This window comes from Mus musculus, chromosome 5 (assembly GCF_000001635.26).
Source record: "Mus musculus strain C57BL/6J chromosome 5, GRCm38.p6 C57BL/6J".
In the NCBI taxonomy this organism is placed as follows: domain Eukaryota; kingdom Metazoa; phylum Chordata; class Mammalia; order Rodentia; family Muridae; genus Mus; species Mus musculus.
In genome coordinates, this window is record NC_000071.6 from 11,797,002 (window position 1) to 11,824,894 (window position 27,893).

At 35.8% G+C, this 27,893-nt stretch overlaps 1 long non-coding RNA gene across 6 annotated transcripts in view; it reads right to left on the reverse strand.

The window, feature by feature from the left end:
* Gm43132 overlaps window positions 1-27,893 on the reverse strand; it is a 67,119-nt gene that overhangs the window by 19,521 nt on the left and 19,705 nt on the right. For 4 of the 6 annotated variants that reach the window (XR_003955856.1, XR_003955859.1, XR_003955855.1 and 1 more), the window contains 3 exons: window positions 27,778-27,832; window positions 23,960-24,199; window positions 11,074-11,214 (listed from right to left, as the gene is read on the reverse strand). This is a non-coding gene — a long non-coding RNA (predicted gene 43132). Of the gene's footprint in view, window positions 1-11,073; window positions 11,215-21,894; window positions 21,927-21,950; window positions 22,030-23,959; window positions 24,200-27,777; window positions 27,833-27,893 lie in introns of those variants that run through there. The other 2 variants (XR_003955857.1, XR_003955858.1) reach the window with 2 other exon arrangements.

Genomic DNA, 27,893 nt, shown 5'->3' on the forward strand with positions numbered 1-27,893 from the left:
AAAATTCAGTAGTAAGAAACTGTTTCCATTCTCATCTAAAAATGAACTAGAAATGAACTGATGTCTATTTTTAAGTAATAGATAGATAGATAGATAGATAGATAGATAGATAGATAGATAGATAGATAAAGGGAGAGGTATGAAGCACACTGTGAAAGATACAAATAATTTTATATAGTTTCATAAAATACTGCACTGCATATTTGAAATGATTGGCAAGAAGAAAACTAATAGCAAATACACGAGGAAGTCCTCAGTAGCATTTTCCAGAGAACATGTAAGTAACACACACACACACACACACACACACACACACACACACATCAATCTTCAGTGATTGTTAGATGAGTGGAAGCTTCTTGGTAGCATGGTAACTACTTAAAAGGCTTTAGTTGTTAAAATGTTTGTCCAAGTTCTCATCAACTTTGCATAGGCTATTTTGATAATAGTATTGCCATAACACAGATGTCAAAAACACAACCTCTATGTTTAAATAGTCAGAATGACATTATAAAGGTGGATAAAATCCAAGAAATTTAGAGTTCTGAAACTTAGCCTGGTATAACATAGTTAATGTTTTTTCAAGTTCTGTAAATCAATGAAAGGGAAAAATCCAGTTTTCTAAGCATAATTGTGCAAACTCTATAAGTTATTTCAGAAAGCCAAAGGCATTTAAGTAACTAGACTCGTCAATTAGCCTAGCTGTGCAGTTACTACAGATTGAATTTACCTGGACTCTTTTTTTAGATATGACCTTGAGAAGTTCCTGAACTTCTCGATTTTCCATCCTTCAGAAGCTCACTTAAAAACCTCTCACTTGTTTCAAAATAGTGCTAAAAATAAGTTAGCTAGTTCTTCAAAAATGCTATTTTTAAAATTAGGAAAGACAATAATAAAATCAAATTGTCACTAACACATTAGGGATTTATTCACTGTTTTTCCCAAGGGCCTCTGAACTAAAGTAGATGTACAAAATGTATACCTTACCATTTATCTTTCTTCTTTGACTGTCAAACATGTAAGCACATATTTGTAAATAAACAAGGCAAGGTATTTTATTAGTATAACTTTTGAGATTAAAATTGTTATTTGCCAAGACATTAGCTACAAGTAATTGAATTTTTATTATTCCTATCCATATTGAGAAAACATATATTTACAATGAAAACATTAGATCTCGGTTTTACTGATTCTAAAACAACAGGTTTGTAATTAAAAATCAAACAACTATCGTGTAGAAGAATGCGAATCGATCCATACTTATCTCCTTGTACTAAGGTCAAATCTAAGTGGATCAAGGAACTTCACATAAAACCAGAGACACTGAAACTTATAGAGGAGAAAGTAGGGAAAAGCCTTGAAGATATGGGCACAGGGGAAAAATTCCTGAACAGAACAGCAATGGCTTGTGCTGTAAGATCGAGAATTGACAAATGGGACCTAATGAAACTCCAAAGTTTCTGCAAGGCAAAAGACACTGTCTATAAGACAAAAAGACCACCAACAGACTGGGAAAGGATCTTTACCTATCCTAAATCAGATAGGGGACTAATATCCAACATATATAAAGAACTCAAGAAGGTGGACCTCAGAAAATCAAATAACCCCCTTAAAAAATGGGGCTCAGAACTGAACAAAGAATTCTCACCTGAGGAATACCGAATGGCAGAGAAGCACCTGAAAAAATGTTCAACATCCTTAATCATCAGGGAAATGCAAATCAAAACAACCCTGAGATTCCACCTCACACCAGTGAGAATGGCTAAGATCAAAAATTCAGGTGACAGCAGATGCTGGCGAGGATGTGGAGAAAGAGGAACACTCCTCCATTGTTGGTGGGATTGCAGGCTTGTACAACCACTCTGGAAATCAGTCTGGCGGTTCCTCAGAAAATTGGACATAGTACTACCGGAGGATCCAGCAATACCTCTCCTGGGCATATATCCAGAAGAAGCCCCAACTGGTAAGAAGGACACATGCTCCACTATGTTCATAGCAGCCTTATTTATAATAGCCAGAAACTGGAAAGAACCCAGATGCCCCTCAACAGAGGAATGGATACAGAAAATGTGGTACATCTACACAATGGAGTACTACTCAGCTATTAAAAAGAATGAATTTATGAAATTCCTAGCCAAATGGATGGACCTGGAGAGCATCATCCTGAGTGAGGTAACACAATCACAAAGGAACTCACACAATATGTACTCACTGATAAGTGGATACTAGCCCAAAACCTAGGATACCCACGATATAAGATACAATTTCCTAAACACATGAAACTCAAGAAAAATGAAGACTGAAGTGTGGACACTATGCCCCTCCTTAGAAGTGGGAACAAAACACCCTTGGAAGGAGTTACAGAGACAAAGTTTGGAGCTGAGATGAAAGGATGGACCATGTAGAGACTGCCTTATCCAGGGATCCACCCCATAATCAGCATCCAAACGCTGACACCATTGCATACACTAGCAAGATTTTATCGAAAGGACCCAGATGTAGCTGTCTCTTGTGAGACTATGCCGGGGCCTAGCAAACACAGAAGTGGATGCTCACAGTCAGCTAATGGATGGATCACAGGGCTCCCAATGGAGGAGCTAGAGAAAGTACCCAAGGAGCTAAAGGGATCTTCAACCCTATAGGTGGAACAACATTATGAACTAACCAGTACCCCTGAGCTCTTGACTCTAGCTGCATATGTATCAAAAGATGGCCTAGTCGGCCATCACTGGAAAGAGAGGCCCATTGGACACGCAGACTTTGTGTGCCCCGGTACAGGGGAACGCCAGGGCCAAAGGGGGGGAGTGGGTGGGTAGGGGAGTGGGGGTGGGTGGGTAAGGGGGACTTTTGGTATAGCATTGGAAATGTAAATGAGCTAAATACCTAATAAAAAATGGAAAATAAATAAATAAATAAATAAATAAAAATAAAAATCAAACAACTAAGCCCAACCTAGAAGGGAGATATGCTTATCATTTTAAGGATTTAAAACATTCAGTAGCTTATTTATTTTTTCTTTCTCTTTGTATAGTATGTGGTGATTTGTATTACATTTGATGAAAATATATTCAGTACATTTGAAGAATGTTTCAAACTTCTTTCTTTCCATTTTGTGAAATCCTACTTGTAAATAAAATATAATGTAAACATAAAACTCAATGTCACACACGGAGCAAACCTGTCAGATTATGAGTCCAAGAAGAACTGACAACATGGATGTATAAGTAAAAAAAGATTTAAAGGGAAGAGGAAAAGGAAACTCTAAAGAAAGGGTATAACCAGGGTTCTTATCTTCTTTAGAAGATAGAGGAATTAAGACAATTGCAACAACACTTAGTCTCTGGAATAAGGTCGAATGGAAACAGTTGAAGAGAAAGGGACTACTACTGTCAAATTGTTGGGAAGCCTATTGAAGGATGGGGCTTTTGGGTGATTCTAGGGATCTGAATTGGTACTTTGCCCTGGTTATGCCTGGCTGCAGGAGAGTGGTGAAAGAGGCCATGGCATGATGTAGACTGTCAAGAGTGGGCCTGTCAGTCAGTTTTTCTCCTACATCTGGGTGAGTGGTCTGTGTATTTTCAGGGTCATTACATGGTTTAACTAAAAGAACTTATAGTAGTGTACTTACATCCTAATATAAAACCTAATTTGGGGAATACAGATATTATAACTATTTTATTAATTAATTAGATCATATCCTATATGACACATGGGTTTCTATTTCACATATATTTAAAATTTACCTGTATAGGAAGCATGAAAATCAAAACTCAGAGAAGATACATAACAGATTTGCTTGATGTCTTTGGCATGGATGTAGCTATTTAGTTGCACATTTATTATCATTCACAATTCCCTTACCTACCCATGGTATTATAAAATGAAGAGACTATAGGAATAAGGAGGCAGAAACTTCAGGTTTCAAAAACTATGTTTTTCTTACTTCCCAATTCATAACTGCTGAACTTGCCCTATTCAACTCAAAATTTCCTAAAAGGTATTGAAGGTAATTTACACATTTGAAGTACATTCAACTGAGTCAAAGTTTCAGCAGTGATTCCTGGAGAATATTAATAATATTCCAACTTATGTAGAAAAAGAGGAAGTTGAACAAGCTTAATAGGATAAAAAGGTTTATTCTGGGGTTTAATCCCAGCCTGATCTGTGATGTTCCTTGAGTAAATGTGAGTTTGGCTCACATTCTAAAGATATATCCACAAATGGCATTAATGACTAATAACTGTAGATTTACACAAAAGTGTTATTCTTCAAGAAAGGAAACATGCCTCTAATCTGTGGTTTCTAAAATATATGTGTGAAATGGGAAGTAGTAGACATTGGGCCAAAGAACATGTTTCTTATGGTTTCAAGATGTAGTTTGGGAAAAGCTCTTTGACTTTCTAAGGAAACTATATTAAATCTAAAATGCACCAAGGCAGAAGAGAAGCAATTGCAGAATTGCTCTAAGAATTTTGTATTATGGTTGCACATTTGAAAATATTCTTCATTTAGAAGTGAATGAGAAATAATTACGGTGAGATTGTAAACAATCTGGATTCAAAGTAAAGGTTTTATTTTGTAATATACTTTATGCTCTACTGTATGCTGAGATATGTTTTGACAAGAAAAATCAATTTTGAAGATTTGTTTTATTTTCATTGTGTATATTTATATGTGTCTGTGTGTGGATATATCCACAAGCATGCAGATACCTGAAAAGGTTAGATAAAGAACAATACCACCAGAAACTTGAACTATAGTCAATGATGAGTCACAGACATGGATTCTGGAAACTAAACTTAGGCCCTATATAAGAGTGATTTATTCAGAGTCATCTCTACAGCCTCCAAGTTAAATTTGAAAATGCCATTTTAGCATGTATTGAGACAATTGATGTCTTTTACCCCAATTTATTATCATACTAAACTTCATTAACAGATTTGTTTCAGCCTTCCCTAATTCAGCTTAATTAATCTGGACCCCCCCAAAATTTTCAAACACTGGACCACCAAACAGACAGCATACAACAACTGATATGAGGCTCCCAACATCCATACAGTAGAGGACTTCCAGGTCTGTGTTCATTCAGAGATGATGCACCTAACCCTCAAGAGACCGGAGGCCCCAGGAGTTTTGAGGTCTGGTGAGGTAGGGTTGGGGGCATCCAAGTGGAGATGGGGTGGGGTGGAGAGGAGGGGTGGGATCTGGAGCAGTCAGAGGGTGGATAGGGAAGGGTGGGGAATGGAATATGGAGTGTAAAAATGAAACACAAATAAAATTATATTTAAAAAAAACAGATTTTTTGAAGAAAATCATTTCATACACTTAATAATTTAATTAATTGATTCAAATAAAGTAGAATTTACAGTAGCATAAATGTATAACAATATGTTACCTGTAATATATTTATGCTGCTATATATTATTATATGCTATATATAAATATATAGTATAATATATAATTATATAAAATATAATAATGGTTCTGAGCATGCAAATGATTGGAATTAAATAGATAGGTAGATAGATAAATATAGATATATAGATATAGATATCATTAAAAGAAATAGTCATTGTTCTGATAGAATTAATTTATATGTGTATATATAAATATATAAAAATATACACATAAAACTTTCATGATGATGAAAAGAAACACAGCTCATTAATATGACTTGTTAATGAAATATAATATGCTCAGAGATATTCTATTTGGAAATATAGCAATATGTGGTAGAGAAGTTGCTGTGTTATTTTGTTATCTTTTGCAAATTAGAGATAAACATAACTTGAATATGTCAAAAATAAATTTAAAATGTATTTTAAAATTTATTTAGCATGAGCTATGAACATGTGATTTTACATATTTGAAGACAATTGTTAGACATGGATTTCTGTTGTATTTATTTTCAGAATTTCTTTTATTCCTTCAATACTTGTATACCTTCTCAAGAAAAACAACTTACTCCAATTATCATATTTTCTATTTATGAATAAGATTCTAATGTGTATCATTGTAATGAACACATATTACCTCACAATATTGTTTATTCGTATTTATTAATATTTAAAATTTAAGAATTTCACAAGTATATGGTCCTTGATTATGACTGTCATATTTCTGGATATAGTGGTCTGAACTAGGTACCTAATGTGTTATACACTGTTTTAATACGCTTTGATTTTCATGGCCTTTAAAATCTGCTGGCATTTTAGGGTGCCTGGCTTTGTATGCGTGTTGTTCTTTCTTCATAGCACCAAGAAAATTCCCCAGACAGATCATTATGAGACAAATATCTAGAAAAGTACCACTGAGTTTGTTCTAACTTGCCCATCTATTGCTGGTAATGGGGCTTGCCTTTAAATGTGGTTTGTCTACTGATCACTGGAACAGCATTAGAGAAAGTTAATTTTAAATTTATTGCCTTGCTCAGCCATCTTCTGCGAAGATTTTACCTGCAGTAGTTGGAATCAAATGTAGACCTATAAATAAACACTGTGCAGAAATTGAAAGATCTTGATACACTCACTAAATGCTAAATTGTATGTCTCCATCAAATCTTTCTCTTCAAGGCTCAAAGAACTTTGTTGAAGAGGCAAAAGACATATTGCACGATCCGGTGGAAATTGAGTACCTCAAGAAATAATGTCTTTGCCTGGTGTGGTGGTGCACGCCTTTAATCCCAGCACTAGGGAGGCAGAGGCAGGCAGGTTTCTGAGTTCGAGGTCAGCCTGGTCTACAAAGTGAGTTCCAGGACAGCCAGGGCTATACAGAGAAACCCTGTCTCAGAAAAACAAACAAATAAACAAACTAACAAAAAACCCAACAACAACAAAAGAACAAAAACAAAAGAAATAATGCCCTCAAGACAAAATACAGCTGATAAACTTATGAACACAACTGTTATTTGCTAGGTTATGACTCAAATGGAAAATTCCAATTATGTATCCACAATAACGTTATGTGTATTTATAACGAGACAAGACAGATAATCATATAATTACTTCTCTCTAAGTCTCATAAAGCTGTTATACCACTTGGCAAGTTGGGATAAAAGAAAAAAAATTTTAAACACTTCTGAGGTGGAGAATTTACTTTTGTGGTCCTGTCTATTTCTTGAGTCTTATGCTTTTTGAACCTTGGTTAGCACCTCTTTCCTTAGATAGGAAAATTTTTCTCTGATTTCTACAAATCATTTGAGTTACAACATAAGAAAAGTCTCTAGTATATATTGCCAACACATAATTTAGATACAAAATTAACTATCTCATATTCAATGTAAAAGTTGTGTTTTTGCATTGACAATATTATACACTGGAGCTTTTCTTAAAGACTATGTGGCTGTATTTTTGTAATTAGATGAATCTATTTTTTGTTTTTAATACTTCATTATAAGCATATTACACAGGTAACCACTATTTGGATAGTTATTTGGTCATCTTTCCTTTAATTAGAGACTTAAGTCATAGAGATTTCTATTGTATTATTTGTACTTTCCATAAATTGTTGAGGATTTTGTTATCAGAAAATTCCATGAATTTTTCAACTTGTGTTTTTATATTACATGAACATTAGTAAATTACATATTCTGATTTTTCTCACAGAATGTCTGTATTGTGGTGATTTAAATATTTGACCACATAGATTGATGTCTTTGAATGAATGGAAGTATTAGGAGATGTGGTTTTCTTGGAGTAGGTGTGGCCTTGTTGGAGAAAGTGTGTTACTGTGTGGGTGGACTTTGAAATGTCATATGCTCAAGTTATGTCCACTATAGAATGATCTCATTCTACTGTCTGTGGACCAAGACTTAGAACTTTCAATGCCTTCCTGAGCACCATGCCTGCCATGGTTCCTGCATTAATAATAGACTGAACCTCTGAAACTCTAAGCTAGACCCAAATTAAATGTCTTCCCTTAGAAAGGTTTCCATGGTCATGTCTCATCACAGCAATAGAAACCCTAAGACTATTATAATGGATGGAACTTCCCTTCCATTATAACTTGATATAATCCATTATCTTAAAAATATCATGTAATCACAGTTTTGAAAACAAAAGTTCTATATATGTAGTTTTGATGGGGTTTTTATATCAGAAATAGGTATGTGTATGATTTATTGACAGTGTTTGAGATTTCTTCCCATCTCATGTGTTCATAAAATTTCTAACATATTTTTTCATGTGTCTTTTTTCCATTTATTTACAACTCATACATTATCATGCTTTTTCCTACAGTACAGCTTTTGCTATGTTTTAACTTTATTTTCATTCTTTTAGTAGCTTATGTTTTCTAAAATAAGAAAACTTTGAGGCAGGCAGATTTCTGAGTTCAAGTCCAGTCTGGTCTACAGAGTGAGTTCCAGGACATCCAGGAATGCACAAAGAAACCATGCCTTGAAAAATTAAAAATCAATAAAAGAAAAAGAAAAATTAAGAAAAGAAAACTTTAAATTGTTTGCCAGCTGAGAATAAAAAAGTAGGTGTCTTGTGGTTTGCTAAATATACACTTGAATGCTGGGTCCTCATTTTAAAAGATGAAGAGCTACTTTCTGGTAAAGATGCTGTACTTGGTTCAACTATGAATGACATTGTTTTGTACAGAAACTAGCACATCCTTGAAACTCAGGGTGACCATGTAGTAATAACTGGCCAAATCAGAGCAAGCAGAACTCTAAGCCTGTAGCCAAATAGATTTAACTTTATATGCTTGTTTCATAGAAGGGAGCTCATAAAAGAGAGCTTTTGCAAGTAAACTACAGGAACCTCCATTTGTATTAAACTTAATTTGAAAGTCATTGGAGAACTCAAAGATTGCAGAGTAAGATCACTTGATTACATTAGTAAGATCACTTGAAAGAATGACAGTGCAATTCAAAGATAAGGAACTAGAATTTAAAGGACCTAATTACTAAAGCAGCATGTAGAACTTACGTACAATATGACTGTATAGATTTATAATAGTTATGTATATATATATATATATATATATGATATAGATTAGATATAGATACATATATTTAGGTATATACATATAATGAGGATTTATGAACCAACTGGATGTATACATACAACTATTATTGGAATATGTACATTTTAAGAAGAATGTTAGATTCAAATTAAATTTGGGGTACAGGTCTAAACAGACAGGTATTTTTAGAGAGATTTCAAATGGATGAGAAACAGTTAAATGTTCAACATTTTTAACTATCATGAAAATGCAAATCAAAATGGCCCAAAGATTCCATATTATACCTGCCAGAATGGCAAAGATAAACAGCCCAAATGACTGCTCATGTTGGCAAGGATGTAGAGCAAGGCAAAGAACTTCACCAGTGGTGGTGGGACGGCAAACTTGTACATCCACTGTCAATCAATTTGGTCATTCCACAGAAAATCATTGAAAATTGATATCTGTCATGAAACAGCTATACCACTTTTGGTCACATACCCCAATGATACCCTATCCTGCCACCAGAACATTTTTTTTAAAATTATGTTCATAGCTTTATTCATAATACGCAGAAACTGGAAATAATCTAGATATCCCTGAACTGAAAATGGATGAAGAAAATGTGATACATTTACCTAATGGATTATTTCACAGGTATTAGAGAAAACTGACATCAAGAAATTTACAGGCAAATGGGTTGAAATAGGAAAAATATCATCCTGAGCAAGGAAACAAAGACACATAAATACAAACATATGTACTCACTTACAATTGCATATTAGCTATTAAATGAAGGATATTCACTTATGTCTAGGGAGAAGAATTACAATAGATTGAGTGATTGAACTCAGGGCAGGTAGTGGTGGGTAAAGGAGGGTTAAGGTGGGAAGGAAAGGATGGAGGCAGAGAGTAGTGGGAGAGATGAGTGAAATGTGTAAGCATTTAGGAGTAATGTGGAAACTTCATCGAGTGGAAACTTCCTGGAACCTGTGAAGGTAACCCTAGCAAGGACTCCTAGTAATAGAGGATATGGAGCCTGAACTGGTCATCTTCTGTGACCAGGTTAGGCTCTGGATGGTGAGAATAGGACACCAACCCAGACACAAAATCTATCAACCTATCCTACCTGCAATAAGCACTGTGGTAGTGGTGGCTCAGAGCTTGTGGGAGTGGCCAACCAATGACTGGTCTAACTTGAGGGAATTGTTTCATTTTGAAATTTGAAAAAAAAAAGCAGTTTTGACATTCCAATATATTATGTTACCTCACTAAAAACCCAGAATTATAAAGGCCAATTGGACATAGATAGCATCTTACAAAATGATGAGTCAAAGCCAACATTCTGATCTGTCTAGAGCATCATTATTTTGAGAAATGAAATATTTCATTATTTACTCCAACCAATTTAACAGAAAGTGCAGAGCAGTCTACACGATGTTCTTTTTTAAACATATATTTTCAATAAAAGCTAGAATGGTACATGAATAAAATACACTGTAGGTGTTATATTTTGACTATACTTCTGGACAAGGGAATTATCACATACATATAGAAAACATTTTTCTGTAAAGCTGTATTTAGAGTACAGTATGTTGTCCATGTTGTAGTATATGCACATCCATGTAGAAATCATTGCTGTATACAGTGGAGGGATACTAAAAATATTTGAGAATTGGATTCCCCCCCCCATTTTATTGAAAATGTTTTTCTTCCAATATATTTTATGCCTATTACCCTTCTTCAGTTCTTCCCATTTCCTGCTCTTCTTCCTTTCAAACCGACTTAATTTTTTTTTCTTTCTGAAGCACTGATGTATGAGATAGGTCAGAGTGTTGGCTTTTGCTCATGTTTTTAGTAGATTCTATCCATTCCTGATTGGTCTTTATGACTCTGAGTTTGTAGTGAGGCTACATATTATGTTGCTTAATGAAAAGGTAAAGTTAAGTGATTCAGGAGAAGGCTTGTGTCAAAAGGGGGATATGAAGTAGAAAGAAGCACACTAGGAACATATGGAAGACAGTAGCAAATCTAGATAAAGAAATACAACAATAATAAATAAAAGGAACCATGAAAAGGAGTGTAATCTTCTACAGTCATGATGTTAACAATGCGTGTGTTTACCTGATTCAAATAAAGGACTTGTTATGAGAAAAGTTGGCTATATTAAAAAATACTTCAAATCTTCAGTGTCTTGAAAACGTTTACATAGTAAAATCCAGTCTTCAGCATCATGCTATTGGGAAGTGACAGGAACTGGTGAAGCTAGGGAGATACAAGGAAACAATAACAAATGTAGCATTACAAGGCAAAGCACAGGTGAAAGTTCAAGTCTTGAAAGGAGGTCAGATGCAGGTAAGAGTCAAGATGTGACCTGTCATTCCTTTGAGATATCTCCTATTTTATTTATGAACAGAAACCAAAAATTCTGACATTGTAGACCTTTTCCATTTCAGGTGTTATGCACAGAACTGTGCAAAGAAGTTAAGGCACTCCGAATAGGAATACCAAATTAAACAACATAACAATGAATAATTCCAAACAAGGAGACAAAGGGCAAAATTAGTGTTTTACTTAGCCTAATTTACACAACAGATTTGAAACCAAAGCCCCTTGAAAAGTCAGTTCTTCTGTGTGTCCTATACAATGTATTAGACATGAACACAATTATAGGCCCAAAGACTGAGCTCAAGTAATTTTGAGCCTCATAAAGAATGTGATAAGCATCACTGAAGACATGGACAATAGTCACTGGACCTCATAGCTTCCTCAGAGGCTGACTGTGCTATAATCTTAGTTGGTGACTTGCTGTTCAGGTAAAAAAAAAATGTTTTCTGTTCTAGTTCTGGAAATCTCTCAAGTTTCTTACATGATTTGGTGTTTTTTCTATAAACAATGTTATTCAAATGATCATTATATATCAATTATGAAATGAAACATAATCATATCTTAGAATAAATAAGATAATTAAAGGACCAGTGTCTTTTTATCACAAATTTCTATCATACTTCAAATGACAGTGCATGCCAGAAATGTAGTCCCTTCTCCAGTTTTAACTATCATACAAAATTACAAACTAGAGGAATACTTATTTGCTTGGATCTTTGCTTTTAGGGGTAGTAACCTAATCCCGATTTTAATTGATAATCATTACAGATGTCATATATGAGGTTCTTTAATAAGACTATCAGTTAAAATAGTGGATTTTACTTTAATCATTACTTTGAAGCTCATATATTTATGAGCTTTTATAAGTATGTGTCAATTTAAATATTTATGAATATATAATATTACATTTGAGTTATGATACATATAAAATCTTGACTAAATACATATCCTTATATTTCATGACGTGTTATTCAGGATTAACAAAACAATGAATTTCTGTTATTGATGGCAACATGGGTAGAGAGAGAACATTATGTTCTTTGAAAAATCCTGAAGTAGACGATCAGAGCCACATGAATGTGATCATATGAGTAATCTAAAATGATAAGAATAGAATGGTGGATACCAGGGAAAAGTGGAAGAGAGGGTGTCATGTCAGAAGTTGATTACTCTGTTTAAGTTGTAATTCGTGGCAAGAAATTTGGAATGCTGTTGCATAGTATGGTAACTGTGAATGATGTGTAAATGATGATAGTTTTTATATTTTGTAAATCTGTAAGGAAAAGTTTGAATGAAATCATATAACTAAAACGTAGGGTTTATAGAAAATAGGTACTCTCAAGTTTAAACATATCATACAATATGTTTACATTTCAAAACAGGGTTGTGACCAATTATATTAGCAATTTTATATTCCAGAAAATAATCTTAAATTAAAACCTAAAATAATTTGGTGTCCATATTTGTTTATCAAGTAGTAACTAAATATAAATATTATAAGGTTAATATATTAATACATTTATGACATCATATTTATCAAATTATTTGTGATTAATAACGCAAATGATGCAGTAAGTCATAAAGTTAACAGTTATGTAACTAACTGACAATTTTAAAAGGGGGAATTCAATTATAAATGTGAAAATTAGCTCTCCTGTGGAAATTAATAATGATGAATGTCCCAATTTATTTTAGTGCTACGTGGTATTTTCATTTGTCATGATTTAACATAGAGTCTGCTGTAGCTTCGATGGAAGTTACAAGAATAGAGGGACATACAATTGTAGAAGATTTAATCACTGACTGGGAGACATCCAACCCTAACTGATACATGTGGAACCCAACCCAACACTCAGGGAAGCCCCCAGAAGAGGTGATGGAAAGATTTTAGGAGGCAGAAGACAAATATGCCTGCTTTAAACTAACATCTTTTAGATCTATTCTAGAGGGCTGATCCCAGAATAAACTTGTTTGATATACTTAGTGCAGGCAGTAGCCATGTAAATTCGTGTTCTGCTTTGTGTTTGGCATGTTCCTTTCTTACACTCGCAGGACAGAGAGTTCCTGTGTTCATGAAATGATGTTGTGCTACCATACGTTCCTTGACTTTTCTTATCCTTTGGATCCTTTTTAACTTCTTTTCTTTATTTTAACTTCTAATGCTTCATCATCTCTTCTTTAACAGATATTGAAGTGTTAACATCAGATTATATTTTTAAAGTAGAATAATCATGCCAAGGTTGCATGAAATATGAGTGAAATGTGTGGTGAAGTGATTTTTAGATGTGAAGTATTAAACAATACTCCATAAATAACAGGCAGTGAGTAAATAGTGGATTTTAAATTGTCTCATGGTTCAAATGTTGTAAGACATGATAAAGAACAAGAAAGTGAATTATTATACCCTGTTACTCTGTTTCAAATCTACTCTCTTTTGTAATTTCAAAGAAAGCATTTACTTAAAATCAATTTAAGAGCATAAATGCATGTCTAAGAACAAATTTGATAGACACTGTAATTTTTCAATCATCAGGAGAATCAAGTAACTTAATGGAAAGGAAATCTTAATTTGCTTATGAATTACTGAGCTACAAACTCTTGCTGTGCTTTAACTTATGTGTGCTTGTCTCAGACTGCCTGGCCCACAATCACTGATCATCTCAAAAATAAATTCTAATAGGAAGATCTATGGACCCTGGGGCAAACCATTTTTATTTCCAAAGAGGATAGAAATGGAGCATGGTATTATGAATCCTAAAACAAAACAAGACAAAAGCCCAAGGCCTCTTTCACTGGCACTCGTGCACATGAAATACTGCTACCATGGGACTAAGGCAATTGCTTCCTTCTCTTCTCTGAAATGATTCAGCCAATAGCCTTCTGCTAATGTCTTTTACTTTACAGTTTAAAAACATCAACATGATAACAACCAGTTGTGCCAGCACCAATTGTTGAAAATGATGTCTTTCTTCCACTGGATGGTTTTAGCTCCCTTGTCGAAGATCAAGTGACCATAGGTGTGTGGGTTCATTTCTGGGTCTTCAATTCTATTCCATTGGTCTACTTGTCTGTCTCTATACCAGTACCATGCAGTTCTTATCACAATTGCTCTGTAGTAAAGCTTTAGTTCAGGCATGGTGATTCCACCAGAGGTTCTTTTATCCTTGAGAAGAGTTTTTGCTATCCTAGGTTTTTTGTTATTCCCGATGAATTTGCAAATTGCTCCTTCTAATTCGTTGAAGAATTGAGTTGGAATTTTGATGGGGATTGCATTGAATCTGTAGATTGCTTTTGGCAAGATAGCCATTTTTACAATGTTGATCCTGCCAATCCATGAGCATGGGAGATCCTTCCATCTCCTGAGATCTTCTTAAATTTCTTTCTTCAGAGACTTGAAGTTTTTATCATACAGATCTTTCACTTCCTTAGTTAGAGTCACGCCGAGATATTTTATATTATTTGTGACTATTGAGAAGGGTGTTGTTTCCCTAATTTCTTTCTCAGCCTATCTTGTGAGACTATGCCGGGGCCTAGCAAACACAGAAGTGGATGCTCACAGTCAGCTAATGGATGGATCACAGGGCTCCCAATGGAGGAGCTAGAGAAAGTACCCAAGGAGCTAAAGGGATCTGCAACCCTATAGATGGAACAACATTATGAACTAACCAGTACCCCGGAGCTCTTGACTCTAGCTGCATATGTATCAAAAGATGGCCTAGTCGGCCATCACTGGAAAGAGAGGCCCATTGGACACGCAAACTTTATATGCCCCAGTACAGGGGAGCGCCAGGGCCAAAAAGGGGGAGTGGGTGGTTAGGGGAGTGGGGTGGGTGGGTATGGGGGACTTTTGGTATAGCATTGGAAATGTAAATGAGCTAAATACCTAATAAAAATTTAAAAAAAATAAATAAATGTTCCTGTGTCTAGCTTAAAAAAAATAAAATAAAATAAAAACATCAACATTAGAGTTGGTACCACTGACTTTTTAATAAATTCTTTTGCTTCAAAAACTAGCATTGCTCTGTAGAGAGAACAGACCAGATTCTACCTCAGCAGTTCTTATATTTCCCCAGCACCAAAGAGCCTGTTCATTTTCCATGAAAGTTATGTTTTATTACTACAATTTCATGCACATCCTATCATGAGTTATATTTAAAGACTGACTAATTCAGCTTCAGATTTGACTATCCAGAGAAACAAAAGTAGTATTATTCCATATTATAGAATAAATTCAGATTTGTCTTAATTCTCTTACAATCTATTTTCTAAAACTTCAAATATTTTTGAGATTATAGTAACATTATTTTCCCCACTTCTAAGTCTACTATATACCTCTGTCTCAGCTATCTTCAAATTCATGATTTTTCTCTTTAATTATGTTTGTATATGTGTGTGAAAACATACAAATATAGCCTGATCTGCCTATGCAATAGTTTTGTATGTGTATATTCTTGAGTGGTTTATTTAGTAATGGATACCCTAAGCAAGGACAACACTAACAGACATGATAGCCTGGACTAGGGAAAGGTAATGAGCCTCAAGTCTAGGCAAAGGATTATAAGCAAAAGTGGGATCAATGGTCTTCTCCAGGGAAGATCACACCTATTCTTAAATGCTTTAAAAATCGACTTACACCATGATCTGTTTGAGTGCTTAAAATTTTATAAAAGTGGCCTTTGTCACGGTGTCTCTTCATAGCAATAAAACCCTAACTAACACAGAAGTTGTTACCAGGGACTGAGGCATTGCTGTGATAGGCCTGGGCATTCTTTTGTTTGAGTTCAAGCTTTAAGTGGGGCTCAATGGGACCTACTAGTAGGAACAAGGGTGACAAGACAGCTGAAGGTTATTTGAAGCATGGGAGCTCGGCTTATGTGGTTTTAGACAAGAAGATTATTTTTATTGGACTAGAGAATGTTTTTGTTTTTTAATTTTTTATTTTTATTGCTTATTTTATTTATTTACATTTCAAAAGTTATTCCCCCTTCCCAGTTTCCCATTCACAACTCGCCATCCCCTCCTCCCTCCCCCTGCTTCCCCTATCCTGGATAATCAAGCCTCCACTGGACCAAGGACCTCCCCTCTCAGTGCAGCCAGACAAGGCAATCATCTGCTACATACCCAGAAGGAGCTGTGGGCTTCCCCTGTTTACTCTTTGGTTTGGGATTTAGTCCCTGGGAGCTTTAGAGGGCCCTGTTGGTTAATATTGTTGTTCTTCCTATGAGGCCGCAATCCCCTTCAGCTTACAGTCCTTGCCTTAACTTCTCCATTGGAGTCCCTGCACTCAGTCCAATGTTTGGTTGTGTACATCAGCATCTGTAATGGTCAGGCTCTGGCAGAGTCTCTTAGGGGACAGCTACACTGGGCTCCTGTAAGTAAGCACTTCTTAGCATCAGCAATAGTGTCTGAGTTTGATGTCAGCAGAGGGGATGTATCCCTAGGTAAGGCAGTCTCTTATGATATTTTGGCAAAGAATAAAACTGTTTTTTGTTTGTTTGTTGGTTTTTTGTATTTTGTTTTTTTGCATTTGTCCTAAAAGTCTACCTAAGGCTAAATTGAAGAGTTTTGGATTAATGACATTGGCAGAGGAAACCTCAAAGAGTTGACTCTGTTGTCTGGTTATTAGTGTTAATTCTCATAGAGATTTATAAGAAAACGTAGCAAGCTGAGTAAGGAAAAATACAAAATGTACACTATAATGGGAAAAGGAGCAACAGAAAGTGGAAATTTTCTGTTCTATGAGATAAAGACTAAAAAAAACTTGATGTTAAAATGAAATAAAATGAGTGGTGACCTCATGGCAAGATGCCACCCAGCTAGGCTTCCAACTTGTCCAAAGAAATTCAATATAAATATAGGCCATGTTTTGGTGGTACACACCTCTAATCCCAGCACCCAGGAGACAGGGGTAAGTATATCTCTGTCTTTCAGGCTTGTCTGGTCTTTAGAGCACCCAAGTTTAGGCAGGGAAGGAAGCCAACCACAATAGAGAGCTATAAAACAGAAGCTTGAACAACCAGCCACGTTCTAGTGCCAGCAAGGTATAGAAGTTGGCAGCTTCAGCCATGTGGCTCTGCCTTTAGAATAAAGGATAGAACAAAGGGGTTATGGAGTCTCCCTCAAAAGATAAGGAAAATTTGCTGAGGCCATACATGTGTCAGAGATGTTCCCTACATTGATACCATTGTGTGAAGCTCTGAAAGTGAAGCCTAAATTGCATTGAAAACTCCAACATGTTGGAGATGACAGAACCACAGGATATCTGACAAGAAAACATGGAACAAGGAGTTGAAACAGCCAAAGAAAAAGAAGTACATTGCAGTCAATAAAGCTGAATGCCGTTGGAGATCTGAAGATCACTTTGACATTAGTTATGGACATGCAGAGTTGGGCGTTTGCCCAGCTGGTATTCTATCTCATTTGCTTCCAGTATATTCTCATTATGTTCCTGTTTTGGTTTTTTTTTTTTGGAATGGTAATATGCCATTATATATTGAAGGTATGTGATGTGCTTTAAGATTCTAATTTTATAGGTGATTACAGTTAAGAGATAGCCATGAGTCTCAAAAGAAACTTTTCACAGGGTCAAAACTGTCAGCCTAGCAGGGCATGGTGGCGCACAACTTTAATCCCAGCACTTGGGAGGCAGAGGCAGGTGGATATCTGAGTTTGAGGCCAGCCTGTTCTACAGAGTGAGTTCCAGGACAGTCAGGGCTATACAGAGAAACCCTGTCTCGAAAAACCAAAATAAACGAAAAACCTAAATAAATAAATAAATAAATAAATAAATAAATAAATAAAACTGTTAGCCGATGGCGCCTGTTGAAGTTGGACTAAAAGTATTTTGCATTATGATACAACTATCAGCCTATTGGGAACAGGGAGTATGGAATGTAGTAGATTGAATTAAAATTTCCCTCAATAAGCCCATTGAGAGTGACACTATTAGGAGGAGCAACCTTGTTGGAGTATTATGGTCTTGTTGGAAAAAGTGCTTGTTGATCAAGATGTAGAACTCTCAGGGCCTTTTCTCTCCCCTTATCTGCCTTCATGCAACCATGCTTTCCTGCCAAGATTGTAATGGACTAAACTTTTGAACTGTAAGAAGCTTTAATTAAATGCATTCTATTATAAGAGTTGCCACTGTCATGGTATATTATTACACACAATAAAACCATAACTAAGACACTCTCATTAATTGTGTGTGTGTGTGTGTGTGTGTGTGTGTGTGTGTGTGTGTGTGTGTGTGTGTGTGTGAATGTATGTGTTTTAATTTGGTCAAAATGTGTTAACTGGAATGGAATAGAATCTGGAGAGTTACCACCTATAAAACATCAGCACAAATGCAAAGTATTAGCTGGCACAGATCACGTCTTAGGAACAGGTGGAAAAAAATTTGAACATAAAGAGAAAATCAATAATCGGAGAGAAACAGAAACCACAATTATTTGCCAGTGGCATTTACTTTATGTGATGTTCTGCCTGGCCAAATTTTCAAAGTATTTATTAAGATGTTGATAATCTGATGAAATTTGAAGTTAAGCAATTAATAAATGATGATTACAGAAAACCAAGGCTTCCTTGTGTGCCCGAGGGCAGCCTTGATAAATTTTCCAGCAATTACCATCTCTGATTACCACAAGGAAGCAGAATCTTAGAGCAGTGGAACAAAATTGCAATTTATTGTGCAAAGTGTACAAAATAGAGTCGGCACTAGGTTTTGGAAGAGAAAATTGTTGAAATCTACCCAACTTTATCAGAATTGAAATTTTTACTTATAAACCCTCATAATCATGAACTCTTACTGATATAAATACACATACTTCTTTCATTAGGCAACTATGATGTCCCATTTGAATAAGAGGCACCTATAGCTGATATATTCTAAGCAATGTTTGCATGGAGCTATTGCCTTGTCCCATGCTCTCAGTGGTTTTGACACTCACTTGGAGTTTATATAATAATCATTTTAAGTGTGGACTGATACGTTCAACGATAAAGTTCTGAAAAATAGAATGAGGAGAGTAACTTATCATTCTCAATGTGCTGGTTTTGCCACAATGGCTGAGACAAGTACATGGCTAATGTTCTAAGTCATTGTCTTGGCATACTAAGCCACAAGCTGTTTCTTTTTCTATGGAAGAGTGAGAATGTTTATATTCCACATGACTTTAGGAGTGCAGGTGACATTTATTCTTTAATTTTCAGACAAAATGAGGAAGACACAAAAATACTCTTTTGTTGAAAATATGATATAATGATAAACTCAGAGAATCAAGGCAGAAAAAAAATAAACACTTTGACAAACAAACAAAATAGCCATCCTTATTTCATTGTTTTAAACATCAAGAGCTATTTTAGCATTAACACTGCCTGAGTCTCTGGCGATAATTGAATGAAATATATATTCTTTTAGATTTTTGATGAGTCATATTCAAAAACTTACTGGCAACTGTCGGGATGCATATGGGAAGAAATTATCTGGAAAGGTACCCACCCATATTTGGCCAGACATATTTAAGTCAGTGGTTTACAATGGACATAAAGCCATCATGATATACTAGACTGATAATATATAATTCCATTGCTGTATGCATAATCCTCTTTAAGTGTACTTTTATATATCTATATGCTTAAAGAATACAGTTTCTGTTTATACTTAGCATTGAGTTAATTTTTGTTATTACAAAAGTATAACACACTCAAAAACTCATAAGTTAATCCAAAATAAAAGCAAGCACACACATATTTGCTAATCCATATCTACAGATCCTTTGTGATTTTTGTCCTTCCCCTTTTCTTCCTCTATTTCACTATACAGAATACTAGTACACTGAATTTTGATATTTATTGTTAATTAAATTTGTTTTATCATATATCATAAATATCCTTAAATATGTATGATTAGTTGTTTTGAGTTTATAAATGCAGAAAAATATCTGAATTACATTTGCAAGGGTAAGTGACAACCACTTGAGTCATTGTGGAAAGATCAGCATCTAATCAATGACTTAAATTATTTTGGATATTTTCCCTAACACAATATGCTTGAGTTCTTATCTTTCTAAAATAAGTATTAGCACATCAACTTGCTTGTACAAAGTACAAATATGGAGAAGTCATGAAGCCTGAGAAGAATTTTACTTTTCTCACTTTTGCTGTAAGTCTTAAAATTGTATTGTTTCAACAGTTGTCACCCAGCTGGGATTTCAAGATAGAAATAAAAATGACAACTTTGAATGGACTCCATATGGAAACCTGCTAGAGAGTGCAATGTTAATTAAAGAAGCTTCATTGGTCTCTCTGAAACACATACACAATTCCATTTCTTTATCAAGAAAAAAAAAACAACAGCAGCTAGACAGTTTAAGTGCTTAGCATATCTGGAACCTGGGTATTGCCTCCTATGATCTTGTATTAAAATCCTTGACAAAAAAATCTCTTAAACAATGGGTTAATTTTAAGTTACAGTTCAGGATTAAACTCCACCACGGTGAAAAAAATTACCGTAGAAGAACCTGCCAGGAGTAGAGTATGAGGAAAGCTCAGACTCGACAAACTTTGCTCTTTTTCAGTCCAAGATGCAAGCAAGAGGTACAGGATCCAAGCAAGAGGTACAGGATCCAAGCAAGAGGTATGCTACAATGTTAGGGTAGGTCAGCCTTTTCAATTAACCTAACCAAGATAATCACCCATAGGTGTGTACAGAGGCTAACCTAATCAAAATTACTCCCTGTAGCTGCCTGGAGGTTTCTTCTCAGGGTGATTGTAGCTTCTGCTAGGTTAATAAGTGCTGATATCCACAGACACCTTTATAGGTAGTACAGAAGTAAGAAGGTAAAATGTTTGTTATATAGGTACATTCCAGCTGTGGGCACTGGACAAAACTGCTGATTAATTATAGGCACCAGCTTTCTTATTTATATACCGTGGGTGATAAAATTATAAATTTAAGAGCTTATGGTAATGAAGAGCTAATTGTGTGAAGATAAGAAGAAAACACACATAAAGCAATTAGTAATTGTTAGTGATCTTGGATTCAGATTCCATCTTAGAGAACCTGATCCAGGGTTGAACTTGAGTTAACTAACAGTCTCCAGGTTACTCCCCTGGCAATCCACTTCCAACCACCATTCAGGAGGAAAGCAGAAGTGTATGGTTTGACTCCCACCAGCAGCCAATTACGCTAAAGGCACCAAAAATTTTGTAATGGCCCCCACAATTGAATATGTGCCAGACTAGAACCTCCCTCACTTGCCTAACATGTTCTATAAAACCTTGTCCCACTGAGAACTAGGGACTTCTTCCTCCTGTTCTGCTGCATCAGAGTAGGTGGTGTGACCCAAGCTTTAGCTTGGAATAAAGAGATCCTAGTGTGATTGCTTCAGAGTTGACTCTTTGCTGGTCTTCTGGAGATCTCCAACAAGGCACAACAATGCATCATATTAGGAAAGCTTTCAGGATGTTATTAACTTATATTTTTTGTTCTGAATTAAACCCTCTGACAAGCAAGAATGTGTTACAGTTACATACACAGAACTTCAAAGGTCTCTGGACCTTATTAGAAAGAGATCAAGTTTGCCTCTCTACTAGACTTCTCATTTTGAAATTACCATAAAATCTGATGATTATTCCATGGAAACTCTTTGTTTTTCTCATTTATCTCTTCAGTCCATGAGCTAAAGATTCATCTATGTCAGGTCTGTAAGGGGAAAACATAGGAAAAAAAATCAATAGATGAAGGAAATGACAATAAATAGGAAACATTATTTATTATTAACAATAATCGTATTAAATTTTATTATACATATATTCTTTGGCGGTATACATTTTAGTAATTTGTAAAAAATCAAAGCATTCAATCAAAATTCACAAAATTTACTTTGGGAAATGTAATTTGGTAACACAATTTATTCATATTGTGCATTAACAAACACTGAAAAACAGCAAAAAGCATAAGATATGCTACAGTGAATAATAAACACATCTGTAAAAGGAGAAGCTGTGGAAAGCATTTATTCAAAAGGCAAAGTTAGTTACCCGTGTTCTTTAACCAAGTATTTCAACTGCTAAGTCCCAGGTTTCACCTGATAGTAGCTAGCTGAAGGCTTTCCTCATAGATTACATTTGGTAAACTCATGAAGATTTCTAATAACAGCCATCAGAGTGAAGCAGAAACCTACAGACTCTATGCTACTACAAAGTCTGCAAAATAACTACCACAATATCAAAATGCTCAAATCATATGTTTGTTTTGATCTTGCTTTTGTTTATTTTTAAATTTATTGTTTTCCTTATTCACTTTACATCCTACTCACTGCTACCCCCTCCTGGTCACCCCTCCCCTTTTCCTCTGAGTGGGTGGAGCTCCCCTGGGTATCCTCTAATCTGGACACTTCTGCAGGGCTAGGCATCTCCTCTTCCAGTGAGACAAGACAAGGCAGCACAGCTAGAAGAACACGTCTCAAGTACAGCCAATAGCTTTTAGGACAGTCCCTGTTCTAGTTGTTCCAGGCCCAGATGAAGACTACCCTGCACATCTGCTACATATGGGTGGGGAGGTCTAGCAGGCCCAGCCCATGTATGTTCTTTGATTGGTGGTAAAGACTCTTGAAAGCCTGAAGAGTCCAGGTTAGTTGACTCTGTTGGTCTTCCTGTGGAGTTTCTATCCCATTTCTGGCCCCGATCCTTCCTATTCTTCTATAAGAGTCGCCAAGCTCTAATATCTAAACTTTACAAAGAACTCAAATTTGTTTAAACTAAAAAAATGATAGAAGATATACTTTCTCCAAGAAAGTCTTGTATGAACGTCTAAGCAGCCTGTGATGGGCTATAGTCTATTTATATAAAATATGAACCTAAATGAGTCTTTGAGGGTCTGTGGACAATAGCAAGACCTTTGTTGTGAGTTACTTCTTTGTTCTCATTTTGTTTCTTTAAATATTGGCTTGGTTTGGGTTTACTTAGGGAGAGAAAGAGAATACTTGTGCAATAATTAGTTTTAACTGTCAGCTTGAAAGAGTATAAAAACACCTCGAAAGAGATTCTCAATGAGGAATTTCCTCAATAATGTTGGTCTGTGGATATGACTGTTAGGAATTTTCTTAATTGTTTAATGGTGGTCGGAGCACTTACCTTGTTTAGTGGCTATTCCTGGTTGTCAACTTGACTATATTTGGAATGAACTACAATCCAGAATTGGAAGGCTCACCAGTGACCCTTATCTGGAGGCTTGGAGATCCTTATCTGGATCTTGGTATGGAGATCTTGAGCCATAGTGGCTATGGATTGCAGAAGATCAAATCTCCGAGTTTAAGGAACAGAACTTTGATCTGGGCTACACCTTTTCATCTGGGATTAAGGGTGTGGTGGAACACACCTTTAATCTGAGCTACACCTTCTACTGGAGACAATATAAGGACATTGGAAGAAGGGAGTCTTGCTCCTTCACCTGCTTGCTGCATGAGACTGAGTAACTGCTAGATCCTTGGACTTCCATTCACAGCTGTGACTGAACAATTGTTGGGAATTGGGCTGCCGACTGTAAGTCATCAATAAATTCCTTTACTATATAGAGACTATCCTTAAGTTCTGTGACTCTAGAGAACCCTGACTAATACACCTTGAATATAGGGAGCACTCTTGGACTGAATAAACTGGGATTGATTGAAAAGGGAAGTCAGTTAAATACTTGAAGAATGCATCCATTTATTTTCTCTGCTCTAAGGTTGTGGAGCAATACTTTAACTTCCTTGCTATTTTGCCTTTCTTACTGACATGTACTATAATCTAGAATTATCAGCTAAAGAAACTTTTCCTCTCATGTATATTGCTTTCTTTGGTAAGAATGTTTTGTCACAACCTGAAAGAAAAGAAGACAACTTTTATGAATTAAAATCAGCTATCCTCTTCCAAGAAGAATTCATCTTATTTTCTAATGATATTTTAAATTAAGGTACATGTTTCAAAAATCAAATTGCTAATGACTGGTTAAATGAATATATATTCTGCAATTTATTTTGCTTAATCTTTACTGTCTTTATGTTTAATTCCAATAAAATTAGATGAATATTGATTTTGCTACTATATAATTGTAACATTATATAATTATATAAAAAGTTTCTAACCAGTATCTTCAAAGCTCCTTGGAATTATACCACCAGTCAAAGAAACACATGGTGGAACTTGTGGCTCTAGCTATATTCATAGCAGAGGATGGCCTAGTCAGTCATCAATGGGAGGAGAAGCCCTTGGTCCTGTGAAGGCTCTATGCCCCAGTATAGGGGAATGCCAGGGCCAGGAATGGGAGTGGGTGGGTTGTGGAGCAGGGGGAGAGGGTAGGGGATAGAGGATTTTCAGAGGGGAAACTAGGAAAGGGGATAACATTTGAAATGTCAATAAAGAAGATATCTTATTAAAGAAAAACCTTAAAAAATGTTAAATAAATATAACCTTTTCTTTTCTTAGTTGCTACTTTTAATTTTATAACCAAAATTTCTGTTATCTTTTTCCTCTTTTTTACATTATTTTTATTTTACACTGCTAACTCATTCCTAATTGAATTAAGCGTCTATGTCACATAGAAAAAGAATATCATAGAAAAAATGAGATATTTTATTAAGCTCTTCATGGGATTCCTACGCATGGCACTGACCTAGGTTTACAGACTCCTATATTCACTCTAGTGAAGTAGTATAACTCAAAACAGCAAATTCAATAAGCATAACTTCATCATAAAGAACTTTTCAGGGACATACTGTGTGTGTAATATGTACATATATGAATAAGGAACAATCTTTATCTGCAAGGAACTCACAACATTTAATGTTCTCTTATAAACCACTGTATGTTATCACATTTGCGCATGACTTAAGGAATGTGTGTCACATATCTTCCATCCACATGAGAATCTACACTGTAAGCTGATCTCTCACAATTCTCTGACCAAAGTTGCAGTTGCATATTTTGGATCAAGTGTATCCGTAGTCCGTTGAAACATCTTTTTCATAAAAATACAAAACTGTGTCTGATGTGCTTATTTCATAATTGCTTGTCTTATCTCTAAATCTTATGAAATTTGAGAGTAAAGGATAAGAACAACTCTCGTAGGAGTCATGGGCATCACAGTCGCTTACATCAATTTCTAGTTCAGGAATGTGAGCTGCAGGAATACTGTCTGGTACCAAATTTTCACGGAAATATGAGAAAGTTTGTAGGTTCTGATGAACAAAATTAAAAATTCAAATGTGCAAAGCTATTTCAATGACAGAAATAGTATACTCAAGATGCAATGAAAGTCCAATGGGCATTTCTCAATCTAACTGATAAGAAATCTGGGCATTATCCAGGGTAATCAGTATAAAATTCACTATTTTAAAGAAGTATTTAATTAAAGAATGCATTGATATCTACAAAATCAAGGTGTGGGAATTCTCAAAACCAAGCAACGTGTATTCTGCTCCACAACTTACTAAATAGTATGCACAATCATCTTCCTAAATCTTTCATTTTTATCTTACACTCAATGTATTTTCTTTGCAGGTATGGCAATGTAGTTTTCATCTAACACTTTAACATTCAAGCTATATTGTTCTCCATTTCAAGTAATTATTACAAGCTACTTTTGTGTATATTAAAGTCTTAGGAAATACCCAGCCCACCACAAGCATGACATCTTACAAACAGCCTTCAGGGTTTCTCTGACAGCCTGTGAGACATGGCACACCTGGCAACAGTGTGTTGTGCCCTGATTTTTGGCAACATAGCTTCAAAAGCCAAGAACATGAGTATTAGGGGGAACTCTCCATATAGTCTAAAAGAATGTCAATTATTGTGTGAATGAGATCTCTAAGTTTGTTTCCACATTCATAGCATGTGAATTTTTCTTTCTTTTTTTTTTTTTTCCATTTTTTATTAGGTATTTAACTCATTTACATTTCCAATGCTATACCAAAAGTCCCCCATATCCACCCACCCCCACTCCCCTGCCCACCCACTCCCCCTTTTTGGCCCTGGTATTCCCCTGTACTGGGGCATATAAAGTTTGCAAGTCCAATGGGCCTCTCTTTCCAGTGATGGCCGACTAGGCCATCTTTTGATATATATGCAGCTAGAGTCAAGAGCTCCGGGGTACTGGTTAGCTCATAATGTTGTTCCACCTATAGGGTTGCAGATCCCTTTAGCTCCTTGGCTACTTTCTCTAGCTCCTCCATTGGGAGCCCTATGATCCATCCATTAGCTGACTGTGAGCATCCACTTCTGTGTTTGCTGGGCCCCGGCATAGTCTCACAAGAGACAGCTACATCTGCGTCCTTTCAATAAAATCTTGCTAGTGTATGCAATGGTGTCAGCGTTTGGATGCTGATTATGGGGTGGATCCCTGGCTATGGCTATGGCAGTCTCTACATGGTCCATCCTTTCATCTCAGCTCCAAACTCCGTCTCTGTAACTCCTTCCATGGGTGTTTTGTTCCCAAATCTAAGGAGGGGCATAGTGTCCACACTTCAGTCTTCATTCTCCTTGAGTTTCATGTGTTTAGCAAATTATATCTTATATCTTGGGTATCCTAGGTTTGGGGCTAATATCCACTTATCAGTGAATACATATTGTGTGAGTTTCTTTGTGAATGTGTTACCTCACTCAGGATGATGCCCTCCAGGTCCATCCATTTGGCTAGGAATTTCATAAATTCATTCTTTTTAATAGCTGAGTAGTACTCCATTGTGTAGATGTACCACATTTTCTGTATCCATTCCTCTGTTGAGGGGCATCTAGGTTCTTTCCAGCTTCTGGCTATTATAAATAAGGCTGCTATGAACATAGTGGAGCATGTGTCCTTCTTACCTGTTGGGGCATCTTCTGGATATATGCCCAGGAGAGGTATTGCTGGATCCTCCGGTAGTACTATGTCCAGTTTTCTGAGGAACCGCCAGACTGATTTCCAGAGTGGTTGTACATGGCACACCTGGCAACAGTGAGTTGTGCCCTGATTTTTGGCAACATAGCTTCAAAAGCCAAGAACATGAGTATTAGGGGGAACTCTTGGTACAGTCTAAAAGAATGTTGATTATTGTGTGAGTGAGATCTCTAAGTTTGTTTCCACATTCATAGCATGTGAATTTTTCTTATTTTGTTCCCGTTGTGATCAGATACTTACACACAGGAAGACTCCTGCAAGGAGGTCCTCTATTCATGTGAAAATTCACATCTCAAGGATAGGTCTTTCATTCTAAGGCAGTTTTTTGTTTGTTTTGTTTTGTTTTGTTTTGTTTTGTTTTGTTTTGTTTTGTTTTGTTTTGTTTTGTTATTTTCAAAAAAGTTCTGTGCCCTCCCCTTCAGTCCTGAGCAGGCTAATCAGACCTTAACTGTTTGCCACAGTCCATCTTCCACCAAACTGGCTGGAGTCTTCTGACCTAGATAAAAATCTCCTGCCTTGCCCACCTGCAGAAGCAGACTGCCTGCTGAGCTGCTGAGCTTCTTCTGCCACAGAATCCAGCTGAAACCAAGCAACACAACCTAGCTGAAACAAAGGATGAGTCTTTGGGTTTCCCCTATAT